This window comes from Chiloscyllium plagiosum, unplaced genomic scaffold (assembly GCF_037043375.1).
Source record: "Chiloscyllium plagiosum isolate Xiang-an unplaced genomic scaffold, Cpla_swu_hap1 HiC_scaffold_7, whole genome shotgun sequence".
Classification (NCBI taxonomy): Eukaryota; Metazoa; Chordata; class Chondrichthyes; order Orectolobiformes; family Hemiscylliidae; genus Chiloscyllium; species Chiloscyllium plagiosum.
In genome coordinates, this window is record NW_028270145.1 from 116,051,734 (window position 1) to 116,069,145 (window position 17,412).

The 17,412-nt window shown below is 43.7% G+C and overlaps 1 protein-coding gene across 1 annotated transcript in view; it reads right to left on the reverse strand.

The window, feature by feature from the left end:
• map3k2 (mitogen-activated protein kinase kinase kinase 2) overlaps positions 1-14,480 on the reverse strand; it is a 122,352-nt gene extending 107,872 nt beyond the window's left edge. The window contains exon 1 of the mRNA XM_087989414.1: positions 14,318-14,480. The gene's annotated coding sequence lies outside the window, so the exon portion shown is untranslated. The remainder of the gene's footprint in view (positions 1-14,317) is intronic.
• Positions 14,481-17,412: the final 2,932 nt, after the last annotated feature.

The window sequence follows — 17,412 nt, forward strand, 5'->3', positions numbered from 1 at the left end:
TCAGAGCCATTTACATCATCCCCTATTCAGAGTCAAGAAGAACATTGCAGTTGGAATTCTGACCACAACCTGTAGTTAAAAATACAATTTACACCAGGTCTTCCATTAAGGGATGATTTACATTATATTGTTTCTGGAGACGATCAGGTCACTACGTTGTGTCTTGAGTGACATGTGACTGTGGGGCAGTGGCTAGGGGTTGTCTTGTGGGGATTAGTGACTGTGACATAAAGATTTTGTATAAAGGAAGAACTGTTCCTATGTTCAGAGATCTCCTAACATGGCTTCACAAGCCTGGCCAAGAGTGTTAAGGGTTCCTCCAAAGCTTGTCCTTGCTTAATAAATTTTGGCCGTTCACAGAAGTTGGCATATTGCAGTTGCATCACAAGTACACACTATCTATATAGACTTTGGCAAGGATACGCATTATAGGCTGCTTAGTAAGGTTAAACCACCATGGGATCCAGTAGAGCTAGCCAACTGGATAAAAAATTGGCTTGATGGTAAAATTCAAAGGTTGGTGGTAAAGGAGTGTTGTTCAGTCTGTAAGCCTGTGACCAGCAGTGAGCCAGAAGGATCAGTGCTGGATCCATTGTTTCATCGTTTATTTGGGTGAGAATATAGGAGACACAGTTAGTAAGTTCGCAGATGACACCGAAATTGGTGGAATAGTGGACATTGCAGGAGGTTACGCAAGAGATCTTTACCAACTGGGCTAGGGACTGAGGAATGACAGATGGAATTTAATGCTGATAAATGCAATGCATTGCATTTTGGTTAAGTCAAACCAGGGCAAGACTTGCAAAGTTAAATGGGGAACGTTATCAAACAGAGACACCGAGGAGTGCAGGTACATGGTTCCTCGAAAGTGACGTCACAAATAAACAGTCTGGGGAGGCAGCATCTGGCACATTTCATCGGTTGGAGCACTGAGTAAAAGAGTTAGGATGTCATGTTATGGCTGTACAAGACATTGATGAGACCACATTTGGAGTACTGTGGTCACCCTGCCAAAGGAAGGATGTTATTAAATTGGAAAGGGTGCAAATAAAATGCAAGAATGTTACTGAGACTGATGGATTGAATTATAACAAGAGGCTGGAAACACTTGGGTTTTTTTTTACCCCTGGATTGCAGGAGGTTGAGGGATGACGATACAGAGGTTGACAAAATCATGAGGGGCACAGATAAGCTGAATAGCCAAGGTCTTTTCCCCAGGGTAGAGAGCACACATTTAAAGTGAGGGGAAAGATTTTTAAAAAAGGACCTGAAGAGCAATTTTTTTCACACAGAGGGTTATGCATAAATGGAACAAGTTGTCAAAGGATGTAATAGAGGTAAGCATAATTACAGCATTTGGACAGGTACATGGATATGGGCCAAACACAGGAAAAATTGAACTAATTCAGTTTAGTCAGCATGGTTTTGTGAAGGGCAAGTCGTGCCTCACAAACCTTATTGAATTCTTTGAAAAGGTGACGAAGGAGGTTGATGAGGGGAAAGCGGTAGATGTGGTATATATGGATTTTAGTAAGGCGTTTGATAAGGTTCCCCATGGTAGGCTACTGCAGAAAATACGGAGATATGGCATTGAGGGTGAGTTGGAGGTTTGGATTAGAAATTGGCTGGATGGAAGAAGACAGAGGGTAGTAGTTGATGGCAAAGTTTCTTCATGGAGTGCCGTCACTAGCGGTGTTCCACAAGGATCTGTTTTGGGACCATTGCTGTTTGTCATTTTTATAAATGACCTGGAAGAGGGGTTAGAAGGTTGGGTGAGCAAGTTTGCGGATGATACGAAAGTCGGAGGAGTTGTTGACAGTGAGGAAGCATGTGGCAGGTTACAGCAGGATATAGAGAAGCTGCAGAGCTGGGCAGAAAGGTGGCAGATGGAATTCAATGTAGCTAAGTGCGAGGTGATTCACTTTGGGAAGAATAACAAAAAGATGGGGTACTGGGCTAATGGTCGGATACTTGGTAGTGTGGATGAGCAGAGGGATCTTGGTGTCCATGTACACAGATCTCTGAAAGTTGCCACTCAGGTAAATAGTGCGGTGAGGAAGGCATATGGCGTACTGGCTTTTATTGGTAGAGGAATTGAGTTCCGGAGTCCTGAGGTCATGATGCAGTTGTATAAGACTCTGGTACGGCCGCATCTGGAATATTGTGTGCAGTTTTGGTCGCCATACTATAGGAAGGATGTGGAGGCATTGGAACGGGTGCAGAGGAGGTTTACCAGGATGTTGCCTGGTATGGAAGGAAAATCGTATGAGGAAAGACTGAGGCACTTGGGGCTGTTTTCACTAGAGAAAAGAAGGTTTAGGGGTGACTTGATTGAGGTGTACAAGATGATTAGGGGGTTAGATAGGGTCGACAGTATGAACCTTTTCCCGCGTATTGAGTCGGGTATTACAAGGGGGCATAGCTTTAAATTAAGGGGGGGTAGATATAGGACTGATGTTAGGGGTAGGTTCTTCACTCAGCGAGTTGTTAGTTCATGGAATGCCCTGCCAGTAACAGTGGTGGACTCTCCCTCTTTATGGGCATTTAAGAGGGCATTGGATAGGTATATGGAGGATAGTGGGTTAGTGTAGTTTAGGTGGGCTTGGATCGGCGCAACATCGAGGGCCCAAGGGCCTGTACTGCGCTGTATTCTTCTATGTTCTATGTTCTATGTATTAAGAAACTTGGTTAGCATGGACAAGTTGGGCCAAAGGATCTATTTCCACGCTGTATGACTCCATAACTCTCCAAATTAAACAACATTCAGACTTGGCAATAAGTGGTAAGTAATATCCATGTCACATTGGTGCTCAGCAATAACCTTCAACAAAAGTGAATGAACTATTCGCCCTTGACATTCAACAGTATATACAGAACAATGGGTTACCATTGACCGAATTCGAATAGCCGTACAAAATACCGTGGCTACAAGAGCAGGTCAGAGGAATCATTCCCTGTCTCTCCAAATCCTGTCCACCATCTGCAAGGCACAAGTCTTGTGTGATGGAATATTCCCCACTTGCCTGGATGGACGCAGCTCCAATAACACTCAAGCATCTCGGCACCATTAGGACAAAGCAGCACGTTTGGTTAACATCCCATCTACCACCTTCTTTAACGACTAACACACAGCGGTAGCCAGGTATATCACCTACAGAATGCATGATAGTACCTCACCAAGTTCCTGCATCCGAACCTGTGAACTCGACCATCTAGCAGGATAAGGGTAGCTTGGGAACATGACTAACAACAGTTTCCCTCCAAGCCTCACCACCATCCTGACTTTGAACAACATCTCAATTCCATCAGTGTTGCAAGGTCAAAATCCGGGAATTCCCTCCCTAACAGCACTGGGTGCCCCTCCATCCCAAGGACTACACCAGTTCACGAAGGCAGTACATCGCCACTAAGTCCAGAGCAATTAGGGAACAGCAATAATTGCTGGTCTAGCCAGTGCCACCCACATCCCCTGAGCAAATATGCAAAAAAAGTTCAGTATTAAAGCTTAGACAGTCATTTAAATACCTTTCAAAAGATATTGTGCATAAATAAGTTCACCTAGCTTTGCGTAAGTGTAGACAACAAGGATTCCCAAAGGTAGAGCTGTCTCTCAACTTCAGGTAAAATTGCTAAAAACCATTCATTGCTGACCAACCAGAACCACCTGCTTCTCAACTGATACAATAGGAGTCCCTTGATACTGTGGGAGATGCTGTGCATGCACACTCTGTTGGGTTTAAGATATATCAAACTTTAGAGTCAGCATACAAACAATGATGGATAAAATAAACCCTGGCTCTTTCAAGTTGTCCCATACAGCTGTGATACCTAGTACACCACAATACCTACATTCCCCAACCTACCCAAAACCATACAACCTCTTGGGAGAAGGAAGGAAAATGAATACAAACAGATCAAGTGAAAGCAATCATCATAACAGTTCCATGACTCAACGTTAAAACTAAAGCTTCAACACTTCTGTGGGCGGCACGGTGGCACAGTGGTTAGCACTGCAGCCTCACAGCGCTAGAGACCTGGGTTCAATTCCCGCCTCAGGCGACTGACTGTGTGGAGTTTGCACATTCTCCCCGTGTCTGCGCGGGTTTCCTCCGGGTGCTCCGGTTTCCTCCCACAGTCCAAAGTTGTGCAGGTCAGGTGAATTGGCCATGCTAAATTGCCTGCAATGTTAGGTAAGAGGTAAATGTAGGGGTATGGGTGGGTTACGCTTCGGCGGGTCGGTGTGGACTTGTTGGGCCGAAGGGCCTGTTTCCACACTGTAATGTAATCTAAAAATAAGATGAATCAGAATGTGTTTCACGAGGATTGACAGAGTATGATGATGTATTTCTATCATGAAATATCACAAATATGCACATGGCAAACAGCCACTGACGCAAAAAGGTGAGACTCAGAGGCGTCACTAATTTGATGACTTTTAGGTTTGATAAGACTCAGATTTTTCAGGAGCTGGGATCCATAATGTATTTCAGATTTTAACCGTATGAGATAGAAACCAGTTAAATGAAGACCAGACACTAAATAGTTTAATATGTCACTGGGAGAATATTAGAGCCCATGATAAAAATACTTACAGAACATTTAAAAGTACACAATTTTATTCAACACATCAACATAGCTTCATGAGGGTAATCATGCCTGACAAATTAATTAGTATTCTTTGTGATGGTAACAAGCAGGATAGATAAAGGAGAACCAGTTGATGTAATATATTTGGATTTCCAAAAGGTGGTTAATAATACACATGCTGAACTATTTAATAAGAATCCCTGGGGTTAAAAGTCTTACGTTAGCATGGAGAGAATGGACCAACAAAAGAAGCATTGGGATAACTAACAGGAGAAGGTGTCATTCTCAGGATAGTAATCTGTAAATAGTGGAATGCCACAGGGAAAAGTGCAGGGCCACAGGGATCACAATATTTACCATGAAATATATATTCACGACTTGGATGTGGTAGGTTTATGTACTATTGTGAAATTTACAATTATACAAGAATAGGTGGAAAGGCAAGTGATGAGAATGACACAAAAAGCCTGCAGAGGGATAAAGACAGGCAGAATCTTGGCAGACGGATTATGTGGGAACATGCCAGTTTATGCACTTTAGCAGGAAGAATACAGGAGATGAATGGAGAAAAGAAATCACCAGAGTGGATCTTAATGCTAAAAATGCCTCGGAGAATTCTCAGAATACTGTGGGAGAGTACTTACAACGCAGCAGAACGAGGAGACATAAACCCGTTAAATTTTTTTTTTCATTATTCATCAATTTCCCTTTGAAAAGGTATTCTGTTTTCTGTTCCACTGTTTTAGTAACGCACTTACTATTCCCTCTGTGAGAAAAAACCCTACTCCCTTTTGTTATTTTAATAATGATCTCTAACCTGGTTGGTAACACAGCAAACATTGTTTTAACCTGCACTCTTGATAAACCAGCAAAAATTATATACCTTAAAGTCCACATAGCTTAGTGTATTATTCTGACCAATTATTACAGTTTTTAATTTATTTACTTCAGTGTGAATATACTTATTGTTCAATTGAATGACCACATGAAATAGCAACAGTTGATTGAATTTCTCCTCAAATACGGCGATCTACAACAATGTCCAAGTAATCACTTGAGGGTGTGAGTGAGAAAGCTCTCTGCCATTAAGTTTTATTTAAGGCAAAGTTGCATTATTATTTCTGTGATTTATGCTGTTAAAAAGTATAATGGTGATGTATATACCCCCAGCATTCAGTTTCTATTATTTAGTGTGTTTTACATTGATTATGCGCAACTCTTGATTCCCCAAAATATTTTATCAACTCTCCTGGTCCTATAGGTGTCGGTTAATAAAATGTTTGCTTAATTAATTGACCAAGAGACACACTTGTGAGATAAATTGGCCAGAAGGGAAATTGTCATTTTCAAAACAGAATTTGTCATAAACCTGAACAGAAAATATTTGCAGAGATTTACACAATAATCTGAGGAGTAGGTCAAAATAGCCAGTACAGACATGATGGGTTGCACAGTCTGCTCCTGTGCTGTAAGATTTCACAAAAGCTTCTCATAATTTTTAACAGCCCAGGTAAAAAGCACACAGTCTTAAGGCAGCAAGCAAAGACTTGCTGAATACAATAATTGTACTTTCAATGAAAACACAAATCAGTATTTCTACAGCCCAATGAGACAAAGCAGATTCAAACCATTAACTGTTTCCTTCTCCACAGATGCTGCCAAATCTGCTCGGTTTTTCCAGGATTTTCTATGTTTGTTTCAGATTTCTAGCATCCCCAGTATAAGAAGCTACCCCAGAGCAGGACTGCACTCAAGACCTCTATAGCTCAATTGCATCCTCCTGCCCTTGAGAAAATTTGTACCATTTCCCAACCCAAGGGCTGTGATAGGCTGCTGGATCAAAGTGGCTAGATAACACTCATTCTCCCCGATGCCATACAGTGCCCGCATCTTGTTCTCCTTTAACAAACCTATGTGCTCAAGATGAAAGTGCTTCCTGGAGAAGCAGCTTATCCAGAACCACACTGCTGTCCATAAACACCCACATGCTACTGTTGTGGTGCACCACCATCAATATATAATCCTGTTTTATGTAATGTAAACATGAACTCAATTCATACTTTTAGTCTTTTAGCTAATTATTTTAGTTGCACATAAATCAAATGAACTATTTACATAATTGTGACACAAATTATGACAAGTATTGAAAAAAAGTGTCCATTCTCCTCGGCTCTGAATTCAGCAAATCTGTTTGGATTTGGCTCGCAGTCACACAAACTGGTTACTACATGAGACACCATCAGATCAGTCCTGTCATTGGTTAATCGGAATTTGGCATGTGCAGAACACAGACAGCCCAGAAATCCTCAGATGAGAGTCTACAGGCTGCTTTCAAACTACCAATTATTCTGTTGTTTGTACACAAACAAATTTCATAATCTATATTTCACCAGGTAGGCGAAACATGAGGAATATATAAATAAAACAGCCATTAATACATATTTTTGAAAATGAAAACCACAGCTTACTGAAGAATCCCCCAGTCTTTCATCTTATAGCACAACTATCGGGGATTGAATCACAATAATACTTCTTGGGAGGAAAGTCATCACCACCCCAAGTATGTTAGCTTTCTAACTAGCATTACTTCACCTGCATCACACAGTTCAAAGCACATTCTCACCAGACACAATCCAAGTTTCGAAATACAAAGTTTGCTTATATTATTGAGCCAGAGCTGCACAGTTCATAGGTCCATGACACCATTTCACACACCCAGTTTTCCTCCTTATTGCAGTCCTGCTGCCAACAAAAACATTGTACAAACTAGTGCGTAAACAAATCTGTTGCATGGAATACTGCCTTGCTATTAGCGGTATGTATTAACAATTCTGATCTTATCAGATGCCTCGTACAAACAGTTTAACAGAAATTTATCTTGCAAATTTACAGAATATATTTATTCAGCAATCACCATTGTTGAAGTTAAGCATCATATAGATTGTGACACATTCACATGTCCTTCATTCTGCCCAGCATTGTGTACAAACATTTGAAGGGAGACAGTGGTGAGTGATAATGTCACTGGAAACCTTATATTTATCTACCACTGCCACTCCTTGGCCCACTAGCCCAAATGATTAAGATCTCTGCAAATTTAAATAACCTTTCTTCACTGTCCACTATACTACCCATTTCAGAATCATAGGTTACAAAGCACGGAAATAGGCCCTTTCACTCATGCCACTGGACCAGGAATTCTGGGGCCGAGGCTAATGCTCTGGAGGCACAAACACATATCCCAGTATGGCAGATGGTGGAATTTACTTTCAACTCATAAATCTGGAATGTAAAGCTACTCATAACAACAATCAATACTTGTTATAAAAACCCATCTTGTTCACAAATGTCATTTCATAAATCTGATGTCTTTACCTACGTCAACAAATTTAGCAAACATAACTTCGATCCCTTCATCAGAGTGATTCATATAAAATTGTAAAAGGTTGGAGTCCCAGCTCTAAACCCTGCAGTACACAATTTGTTACATATTGCCAACCAAAAATGTATTTATGCTTTCTCTGTTTCCTGTAAACCAGCCAATCTTCTATCCAAGCTAATACACTAAGCTTACGCCATGAGCTTTTATTTTCTGGAAAACCATTTGATGTACCATTTTAACAAATGAATTCTGAAAATCTGAGGATAGTGCATTCATTGGTTTCCCCTTTATCTACATGTGCCATTTCTTAGAGGAATTCCAATAAATTGGTTAAACATGATTTCCCTTTCACAAAATCACGTTCACTCTTTCTAATTACCCTGCCTTGCTCTAATGTCTTTAATAGCTTCTAACACATTTGTTATGACAGGTGTTGAGCTAACTCATCTGGGGTTTCTTGCTCTCTTTCTCCCTTCTTTGTTCAATGAAAGGATTCACATTCACTATTTTCTGATCCAATAGAATGCTGCCACATGTAAAGAATTTTGGAAAACTAAACCAATGCAATGACTATCTCACTAGCCCCTTCTTTAAGGCTCAAGAACGAAGTCCACCAGAACTTTGGACCTTATCAGTAGAAAGCTCCAATAATTTGGCAAAAGTGAGGACTGCAGAGGCTGGAGATCAGAGGCTTATGCCCGAAACATCAATTCTCCTGTTCCTTGGATGCTGCCTGACCTGCTGTGCTTTACCAGCAACACATTTTCAGCTCTGATCTCCAGCATCTGCAGACCTCACTTTCTCCCTGGAGATCAGAGTCTAGTAGTCGTACTGGAAAAGCACAGCACGTCAGGCAACATCCGAGGAGCAGGAAAATCGACATTTCAGGCAAAAGCCCTTCATCGGGAATGGCTTTTGCCCGAAATGTCGATTTTCCTGCTCCTCGGATGATGCCTGACCTGCTGTGCTTTTCAAGCACCACTCTAATCTAGCTCCAACAATTTACTTAGTACCATTTCCCTGCTGATTGCAATTTTATTGAGTTCCTCCCTTCCTTCCATGTCTGGTATATTAGGTGTATCCTCTATAATGAAAACCAATGCCAAATGACCACTCAGTTCCTCTGCCATCTCAATTTCCATTGCTGTGTTAAATCCCTCGACCCACTTTCCATAGCTGGAATGTTACCTTGTTAATTTTTTTTTCTTTTAAAATCTAAAGGAAGTTTTACTACCTGCATTTATATTTCTAGCTAGCTTTACTCTCATACCCTAATTTTTGCATTATTGTTTGAACTCATTCTTTACTTTTTAAAAAATTATTTCCAATCTTCTGACCTGTCTTGGCTTTACGTTTAATAGAGTCATGCAATCTTTCCTATCCATGTACCTATTCAAATGTCTTTTAAATGTTGTAATTGCACCCACCTCTACCTCTGGCAGCTCCATATACACACCACCCCTCGAGTCCCTTTTAAACTTTTCCCCTTTCACTTTAAACCTATGCTCTCCACTTTTGGTCTCTCATACCGTGTGGAAAAGACCTTGGCTATTCACCTTATCTATGCCCCGCATGATTTTATAAACGTCTATATAAGGTCACCCCTCAGTCTCCAACACTCCAGGGAAAAAGTCCCAGCTTATCCAGCCTCTCATTATAACTCAAACCTAACAGGCCTGTTAACATCCTGGCAATTCTTTTTTGCACCTTTTCCAGTTTAATAATATCCTTCCTACAGCAGGCTGATCAGAATTATGCAAGACTATACCAATGTCTTGCATAGCTGTAACATGACGTTCCAACTCCTGTACTCGATTCTCTGACTGATATGCCAAACATCATCTTCACCACCCTGTCTACCTGTGACATCACTTTCAAGAAACTACATATCTGCACTCTCAGTCTCTCTGTACGACAATACTACCAGGGCCCTGCCATTAACTGTCTAAGTCCTGCTCTGGTCTGTCTTACCAAAATGCAACACCTCACATTTATCTGCATTAAACTGCATCCGTCATTCCGTTGCACAATGGCACAGTTGATCAAGATCCTGTTGTACTCTCAGATAACCTTCTTCATTGCCCCTATGCCACTAAATTTGGTCTCAACCCCAAACTTACAAACCATGCCTCCTACATTCTCAAACAAATGATGGACAACTGTAGTCCCAGCATTGATTCTTGCGCTATAATGCTGGTCAAAGGCCTCTGGTGCAAACAACAACACTCTACCACCACCCTCTTTTTTTTTTATCCAATTGCTAGCTCTCCCTCCACTCCATGCGTTCTAACCTTCCTAACCAGTCTATCATGCGGATCCTTGTTGAAGGCCTTAAATTTTTCATGCTCCCCTCTCCTTAGAATTTTTAATTCAGTGGAAAGCATCTATTCTGTAAATATTTCAACCTTTGTATCAAGACCCACATCAACAGGCAGTAGTATAACTCAAACTATGTCATTGTGGGGAAGCTACCGAATCAGAGGGAAAAGTTTCAATGAAATACATCAACAGCTGGCAATGCTGAAACTAAAATAGTCACCCAATCAGGATGGGATGCATTCTGGGACCACTAGGCTGACAGGGCTAGACAGGGATGAAGAAATCCCTAGCTGGGGAATCCAGAAAAAGGTGTCTTGGTTTCAGGATACACAGTCGGCCTTTCTGAATGGAGATGACAGAAATCTCATATTAGGGTAGTGAATCTGAATAGATTGCTTTCTCAATACTAAAGGACTTAACGGGCTTAGAGGGAGAGCAAGTATGGTGTTGAGATACAGCCATGATTATGGAGAACATTGAACAGGTTCATTGGGCCAAATAGCCAAATCTTGCAACTACTTTCTATGCTTCTATTCCACTTGGAAATAGGTGAAGTACCAGAAACAGTTATTTAGCATGGATTTGTTAGAGGCAGATCATATCTGACAAACTGTACAGGGTTTTTGATGAAGTAACAGCAGACAAAGCAGTTGCTGATGTGCATACTGACTTCCTAACAGCAGTTGATAAAATATCATTAAACAAGTTTGTTGGCAAAATTTAAGCCCACTAGAGGGATGGTGGTAGAATGGTTACAGAACTGGGAAAGAGTCAAAAGACAATACATTACCCAGCAGGACACAAATGCAAAATTTCTACATGATGTAAAACCGAGAAATACAATGAATGATTAGAGGTGGATTAGCAACAGTTTTCAGGAGAACATAGAGAAAGTGGTGAATTTAATACAGAAAAACGTGAAGTGACGCATTTTGGTAGGAAGAATATGGAAAGGCAATTTAAATTCAATGGTACAAATTGAAACAAGATTCAAGGATGGAATAATGTACGGAAATCATTGGTGACAGGACACAGTGCTTCTTAGCTTTGCGCACAATCCAAAAGCAAGGGTGATAAACATTCAAAAATTGGCATGACCTGCACAATTCTGCAGGGTATTCGTAAGGAAATATGTCAAGGTTTTGGTGAGCAGTGGAGATTTACCAGAAAGGTCCCAAAAATTAGGTAATTCAAAGAACAAAGAACATTACAGCACAGGAACAGGCCATTCAGTCGGCGTCGATCCAGGTCATTTATCTAAACATGTCGGCTATTTTCTCAGGGTCTGTATCTCTCTGCTCCCTGTCCATTCATGTATCTGTCTAGATACATCTTAAATGACAACTCTTGTGTCCGCCTCTACCACCTCCATTGATAACGTATTCCAGGCACCCACCACCTTTCCACACATATCAGTGAATGTGGAGCTTCTGCAGAAACTGAAATCATTCCTGTCAGAGCAGGAAGTTGTAAAGGTAATACAAAATGTTAAGCAGCTTTGATGGAGTAGACAGTAAGTAACTATAATCACTGCTGGAGAGTTACTAATTAGAGGAGAGATTGAAGGGAATTAGCACAAAAATCAGACCCAAGACTAGAAACGTTTGATTAGAAATGGTTAAAAATCTATCCCAACATTGATTGCACTTAATGGCACAACCTCAACATATCTCTGCAGTAAGGAAGTACACAGATTCACTATCCTCTGACAAAAGAAATTCTTCCTCAACTATTTTAAATGATGTTCTGACATCGTGCTCTCCGGTCCTAGAATCTCCCACAATAGGAACAAACTTTCCATATCAATCTTGTCAAGTCCCCTAAGAATCTTGTATGAGCCAACAAGATCTCCTCTCATTATTCTAAATTTCAACGAGTACATGTACAATCTACTCAAACATTCTTCATAAGATAGTCCCTCCATACCTGAGATCAGTCTAGCGAACCATCGCTGGACTGTCTCCAATCCCAGCAAATCTTTCTTTCCTCAGGTAAGGGGCCCAAAACTGTTCACAGGGCTCCAAGCTGTGGTTTGACTATTGCCTTGTATACTTTTAGCAAAACCTCCCAGTTTTATACTCTATTTCCTTTGAAATAAACGTTAAGATTCCTGAATTGGTGAAAATTATAACAAGGAGAAAGTGAGGACTGCAGATGCTGGAGATCAGAGCTGAAAATGTGTTGCTGGAAAAGCGCTTTTCCAGCGAAAATTATAACAAGCCAATGATATATGGGGACAAACCTGTCACCGATTATGGTGGCCTGACCCCACTAGTACTGTACCCCAGTATTAAAAGAGACAAAAAAACCTGCAGGTGCTGGAATCCAAAGTAGGCAGGCAGGAGGCTGGAAGAACACAGCAAGCCAGGCAGCATCAGGTGGTGGAGAAGTCGACGTTTCAGGTGTAACCCTCCTTCAGGACCCGAAGAGGGGCTACACCCAAAACATTGACGTCTCCACCACCTGATGCTGCCTGGTTTGCTGTGTTCCTCCAGCATTATGAAGCAACAGACCTAATCCCCCGCCACTGAACCCCTCCATCCACAGCTATGTCTAGGCGCATGCAGAAGAAAAAGCATCGACGAAAGGGACAAATAGCAGACAGGCAGCAATGTCTGGAGGAGTGTTGGATAGGGAATAGGAGGTACAAAACCCGCACATCCCCAAGCCCATGGCCACAGTTCGGATGTGGCAGTCACAGGAGTAACCAAGAGCCCAGAGCCTGATTAGCAAGTTTTGAGCTTGATGCACAGACCGAGGAGCCCAGTTCCGAGACTCTAACCGATGTCAAACAGTGACTGAAGGAGAAGCAGAGGAGGAGGAAGAAGAAGAGAGAACAAAAATCTCTACTGCAGTAAAGCCTTTATATTCAGTGTTTGAGAACGGTGCTGGAGCATGACGACACTTTGCACATGCAAAAAACAATTTACACCATATTTTTGTAAACGTGATAATAAACCTAAATCTAAAACATGATATAATGCCAAAACTGTCGCCACCTGTACTGTAATCCAGTGTTATACAGCAACAGACATGTCCCCACCAGTACTGTACCCCAGTGTTATATAGTGACAGACCTGTCCCCACCAGACTGTACCTCAGTGTTATACAGTGACAGACCTATCCCCACCAGTACTGTACCCCAGCGTTATACAGCGGCTGACCAGTCCCCACCAGTACTGTAGCCCAGCGTTATACAGGGACAGACCTGTCCCCACCAGTACTGTACCCCAGTGTTATACAGTGACAGACCTATCCCCACCAGTACTGCACCCCAGCATTATACAGTGACAGACCAGTCCCCACCAGGACTGTACCCCAGCGTTATACAGTGACAGACCTGTCCCCACCAGTACTGTACCCCAGTGTTATACAGTGACAGACCTGTCTCCACCAGTACTGCACCCCAGCATTATACAGTGACAGACCAGTCCCCACCAGGACTGTACCCCAGTGTTATACAGGGACAGACCTGTCCCCACCAGTACTGTACCCCAGAAATATATTCGATTGATAATGTTGTTCTATAATCTTGGCTGGAGAAGCAAAGTTTCAAACAGTGCTGGTTGCTGGAGCTGGTCAGAGCTCTGTCCTTGTGTTTTTTTTCCCCACAGCAAGTTCTGACAGCTCTGTCCCAGCGAGTGATAACGGCTCCTCGGAGGCTCAGGGCAGCCGGAGCTGGAGAAACAGAACGAAGCCCCGAGGATGGGCCTCGGGTCGCAATCCAAGTGAGGGATGTATTTTCCTCAGAGACCACCCGAGGCTGTAAACTTGCCGGATCCCATCACCTTCCCCTAATCCCCTCAGTCTCTCCCCTCCACCCCCCCCTCCCCCGGCCCCGGAAAGGCCTCGAGCCTCTTCCCCAGGGGCCTCCCTTATCCCGTTCCCCGGGTGCCCCTCACTGCCCGAGGGCCGGGGGTCCTCCTCACACTCCGCTCCCCCTCCCCAAGGCCCTGATCCTCTCTCCCCCTCCCCCCACCCCGGGGCCCGCTCACTCTCCCCCAGGCCCCGTGGCCCCATTGCTCTTACCCGAGAACTGAGCATCCAGGCCGCAGGCGGCGGAGTCTCTGCCGAGTCAGACGGCAGTCCCGTCAGTTCCGAACCGGGCCCCGCTCTCCGTCCTGCCCCGGGAGGAGGAAGGTCCGGCGCCGGGAGAATTTTAAATAAAACTCGATTTTTTTTGTGGGGGGGGGGGGGGTGGAAGATGAAAAATTTTCCTTCGCGGGACGCCCGGATCATGCAAAGTGCGCCTGCGTCACAGCCGAGCCCGTCCTCTGCGCCTGCGCTAGAGCTAGGTGCCATCAGTGCGCCTGCGTTGCAGCCGGCCCCAGCCGACGTACCTGCGCTGGAGCAAAGTGCCATCAGTGCGCCTGCGTTGCAGCCGGCCCCAGCCAACGTACCTGCGCTGGAGCTAGATGCCATCAGTGCGCCTGCGTCGCAGCCGGCCCCAGCCGACGTATCTGCGCTGGAGCAAAGTGCCATCAGTGCGCCTGCGTTGCAGCCGGCCCCAGCCAACGTACCTGCGCTGGAGCTAGATGCCATCAGTGCGCCTGCGTCGCAGCCGGCCCCGGCCAATACACCTGCGTACTAACGGCGGTCATCTGCCGCGCATGCGCAACTAATTAATATGGGTCAGAAGGTGTGAAAAGTGAAAGTTGTCCCATGGACTATCTCCAATGAATTAAACAGATCTGAGGTCTAACTGTGGCTGCCTCACGTCTTGTCAGAGATTGGTTTGTGCTGTGGTGTTCATCTTTTTTTTTCCCTGGACATCGTCTTGTGTGGATCAGGAACCCCATCCTGACATGACTGGTTCTCCCACGTCCCCTGTATTGTATTGTTACTGTGCTTTGTGTATCCAGTTGCAAGCTTTCTGATTCCATGTTTGTCTCAAAGAAATTTGTATGAGAAAAAAGCTGCTAAAACAACTTTTCAAAATCTTTACAGTCACATAGTGGTCTCTGCAAACAAAAGGATGTAACTTGTAAAAAAAGGTTTTGTGATTTACATGTGAAAGAAGTGAAACTAGCATGGTCACACTAACAGATGAGAGACTTAACAAACAATCAAGACACAATTCTGTGTCTTACAATTGTGTACTCCACAATCACCTGATGAAGGAACATCGCTCTAAAAGCTAGTGTTTCCAGTTAAACCTGTTGGACTATAACCTGGTGTGTGATTTTTAACTGTGTTTTGTTTGAATTACCTGGGAACTTGTGGACTTTCTCTGTGGCAATACCTCAATCCATCAAGATTAAACTTTCTAAAAACAAAAGAGAAAATGCTGGAAAATCTCAGCAGGTCTGGCAGCATCTGTAAGGAGAGAAAAGAGCTGACGTTTCGAGTCTAACTGACCCTTTGTCAAAGCTTAAAAAAGGGGAGAAATAGGGTGGTATTTATACGAGGCTGAGAGAAGGTGAGTCATGGCTCCAGAAGCAAAGGTAGCAATAAAGAGATGATAATGACAGTGCATTAAGAGATTATAGGGAGATTAGGAGCTGTGAATGACCAAGGCTGAAGCCAGTGCTTTGTGACAAAATATGTGGGGGATGGGGGGGGAGGGGTGAAGCAGAGGCAAAATGGAAAACAAGGGAGAAGGGTAGCAAAGGGGGAAGAGGAGAGAAAAAGGTGATGAGAGAGTGGGGAGCGAGAGAAAGAGAGACAATCAAGAAATAAGAGGTACAGAACAGTGAAAAAAATATATAAAAAGAAAAGATAAATGAAATAAAATTATCTGAAGTTGTTGAATTCAGTGTTGAGACTGACAGGCTGTAATGTGCCTAATCGGAAGATGAGATGCTCCTCCGTTTGCGTTAGGCTTCACTGGAACATTGCAGCAGGCCAAGGACAGACATGTGGGCATGGGTGCAGGATTGTGTGTTGAAGTGGCAAGAAACAGGAAGGTCTGGGACCTGATTGCGTACAGACCGAAGGTGCGCAACAAAGCGATCACCCAGTCGGCGTTTTGTCTCTCCAATATAGAGGAGACCGCATTGGGAGCAATGAATGCAATAGATCAAATTGAAAGAGGTACAAGTGAAACGCTGCTTAATCTGAAATGAGTGTCTGGGGCCTTGGATGGTGAGCATGGAAGAGGTAATGGGGCAGGTGTTGCACCTTCTGCGATTGCACGGGAAGGTGCCGTGTGTGATGGGAGAGGTGTTGGGTGTGATGGGAAGGTGCCATGTGTGATGGGAGAGGTGTTAGGTGTGATGGAGGAGTGGACTAGGTTCTCCTGGAGGGAACGATCTCTGCGGAATGCTGACAGGGGGAGGGAAGGGAAGATGTGTTTTGTGGTGGCGTCGTGTTGGAGTTGGCAAAAATGGCGGGGATTATTCTTTGCATGTGAAGGCTGGTGGGGTGAAAGGTGAGAACAAGAGGGACCCGATCCTTGTTCTGGGAGGGGAGGGAGGGGGTGAGGGTCATGGCGCGGGAGATGGATCGCACGCTGTCGAGAGCCCTGTCAACAACTGTAGGTGGGAAGCCATAGTTGGAGAAGAAGGAGCACATATTAAGAGCACCACTTTGGAAAGTGGCCTAATTGGAACAAATGCGGTGGAGGCGAGGGAGCTGAGAGAAAGGGATAGAGTCCTTACAGGACGTAGTCCAGGTAGCTGTGGGAGTCAGTGGGCTTGTAATGGATATTAGTGGATAGATTATTGCTGGAAATGGAGACAGAAACGTCAAGGGAAGGAAGGTAAGTGTCGGAGATGAACCAGGTGAAGATGATGGAGGAATGGAAACTGGAAGCGAAGTTTATGAATTTTTCCAGGTCAGGACGAGAGCATGAAGCCGCACTGAAATAGTCATCGATGTACCGATAAAGCAGTCATGGGATGGTACCTGGGTAGGCCTGGAACAAGAAATGTTCCACATACCCCATGAAAAGGCAGGCATGGCTAAGACCCGTGCGGGTACCCATTGCTACACCTTTGATTTGGAGAAAATGGGATAAGTTGAAGGAGAAGTGGTTGAGAGAGAGAACAAGTTCAGCCAGGCGGAGGAGAGTGGTGTGAATGGAGATTGTTCAGGCCTCTTTTCGAGAAAGAAGCGAAGTGCTTTCAAGCTGTCTTGGTGTGGGATGGAGGTGTAAAGAGATTGCACATCCATGGTGAAACTGT